Below are 2,864 nucleotides of genomic sequence, written 5' to 3'. Positions count from 1 at the left end.
AATTGAGCTGTCAAATATTGTTTTACAGAACATAACATGACACCAAAACACGTTTGAGCTTTTAAAACGCCTTAAAATGTAAACAGCTAATGTACAGGGTCCGGCAATTGAACTGCTACATTACATCAACAGTATTGAACGATGCTACACGAAACAGTTTTGAACGACCCCTCGTCGCTTAGTTTATGTTAAGTCTTAGCTATCATTGGATGTAAGTGTTACTTTCGTAATCAGTTGTTATCCGGAAAAATGGATCTCGAACAGAAACGTAGCGCTGTGGTTGCCTTGCTCCTAGCTAGCAAACGGTAGAAGGATATAGTTCGTGAGCTGTCCGATATAAGTGTGTGTAGAAGTTTTGTATACCTACCTACCTACCTAAGGGTCCGGCGCCGATTGACCGACGCTTAGGGCAGGGATAAAAGATCTCCACTGCTGGCGATCCGGAGCCAGCGTCTTCACTTGCTGCCAGCCAAGGTTTTCGTCAACTGTGCGGATTTCAGCGGCTAGACTTCGCCACCACGAGCTTTTGGGCCTGCCTCCTCTTCGATGCCCATCTGGATTCCAGTCAAGCGCCTCTCTGCAAATCTCGTTTTTATCTCTTCGCAGCGTGTACCCAATCCATCTCCAATTACGTTCCCGAATCTCGATTTCAAGCGCCTTTTGATGACACCGGCGATGAAGTTCAACGTTTGAGATCCAGTTGCCAGGCCACCAAGCACGGATGATGTTCCGCAGACAGCGATTCACAAAAACTTGCAGTTTTCGCGTTGTCACCGCATATGTGCACCAAGTTTCACACCCGTACAGCAGTACGAATTTGACGTTTGAGTTGAAGATTCGGATCTAAATTCGATCCGGGTTTCGATGTCCTTCTTGGTAGCACCATCAGGCGTTATCTGGCTACCAAGATACTGGAAGCACTCCACTGTCTCAACCTATTGTCCAGCTACCACGAAATTGGAACGGTTTTTTGTGTTGATTTCCATCGACTTGGTCTTTCTGACATTGATTTTGAGACCTGTTGCCTTGGAGCTTTCGGTGAGGTCGTCGAGTTTGTTCTGCATGTCTTGTTGTGTTTCGGCAAGCAAAACAATATCTTCTGCCAGGTTAAGGTCATTCAGTTGCTCAATTGCTGAAGGATTCCACGGCAATCCTCGGTTTGGTCTACAGTCAATCGATCTTGTCAAGATCTCATCCATTACGATGAGAAAAAGCAACGGTGACAAAATACATCCCTGTCTCACTCCAGCAGTTACCGGGATTGGTTCGGACAAGACACCGTCGTGCAAGACATTGCACGAAAATGCGTCGTACTGTGCTTCGATGAGATGGACTAGTTTCTCTGGGACCCCTCGTCGTCTAAGAGCAGCCCAGATGTTTTCGTGTTTCAGTCGGTCAAATGCTTTTTCGAAATCAACGAACACCAGCAAAAGAGAGTCCTGGAATTCGTTGATTTGTTCCAGTATTATTCGTAAGGTTGTGATGTGGTCCACACATGATCGTCCGGATCGGAATCCAGCTTGTTGCCATCGGAGTGTAGCGTCGATTTTCTCCTGGATCCTGTTCAGGATCACTTTGCAGAGTACTTTGAGGGTTGTACAGATCAAAGTTATGCCACGCCAGTTACCGCACTCTGTCAGATCTCCTTTCTTCGGGACCTTTACGAGGGTATCCTGCATCCCAAATGTCAGCGAAAAGACGGTGCAACATTTGTGCTGACAAGGCAGGGCCGGCTTTGAGCATTTCAGCAGGAATGCAATCGATTCCAGGCGCTTTGTTGGATTTCATGTCCTTGATTGCCGCTTCTATTTCAGCCAGCGAGGGTGCTTCCGAGTTGACGCCATTAATGCGACTTACTGTGGGCGCCTCGAGCTGCGGGTTCTGTTGGCCATTGAAGTTTTGTATACCGTACAGTTAAAAGATACCTGGAGACCGGAAGTGCCAAAAATCGGTATGGTGGGGGACGCCAACCTACTGTGGTGACACCTGCCATGGCGAAGATCGTCAAGAAGCGCCTTTAGAGAAATCCTCGTCGTAGTCCACGAAATTGGAAGAGGATCTCAACATATCGGATCGAAGTCTCCGTCGAGTCCTTAAAGATAAGTTTGAGACCAAGCCCTAAAAGATCCAAAAGGTTCAAGACCTTACGGTGGAGCAGAAACAAGAACGGGTAAAAAGAGCGAAGGCGCTGCTGAAGAGAGCCGCGGAAGGAAGGTTGAATAATATCGTGTTTACCGACGAGAAACTCTTCACCGTACAGCAGTTCGTGAATAAGCAGAACGACAGAGATTGGTTGCCGACAGATCACGAAGTCATGTCGACTTGATGACGGCCACCCGGCGACAGAAACCAGTATCGGTGATGGTTTGTGCTGAAATCACCCGTGATGGTCGGACTCCGCTGGTTTTTGTCCCTTAAGGAGTGAAGATCAACCAAAATACATATTGGAAACTAGTTTATGTTTATTTGGTAACAAATCAACGGATCACATGTTGATCCCAATGATTAAATGGATACAAAACAAAATAATTAAAATTATAGAAAAAAGTTTACACAAACTACCTTCACCTAAACGCTATTAAAATTTTTCTTCTAAAGGAATCCCTCGATGTACCGAAATCAAAATGTTCAGAGTAACGGTTGAAAGTCTTGATCACACCGATCAATGCACTATTTGCCCCGTAGTTGTTTTGACGAAGGGGAGTGTAGAGCTGTAAATTCCTGTTCCGTAGTCCTTGAGGTCTGACACTAATGTTGATTGATTCCAATAGCGAAGGGCAGTCAATTTTCGTTGTCAGGATATCGGAGACAAACAAGGCCCGTGTGACAGCTCGACGGGCTTGTAGCGTGTCTAGGCTAATGAG

The sequence above is a fragment of the Uranotaenia lowii genome, chromosome 2 (assembly GCF_029784155.1).
Source record: "Uranotaenia lowii strain MFRU-FL chromosome 2, ASM2978415v1, whole genome shotgun sequence".
Classification (NCBI taxonomy): domain Eukaryota; kingdom Metazoa; phylum Arthropoda; class Insecta; order Diptera; family Culicidae; genus Uranotaenia; species Uranotaenia lowii.
This window is presented reverse-complemented; position numbering follows the sequence as displayed.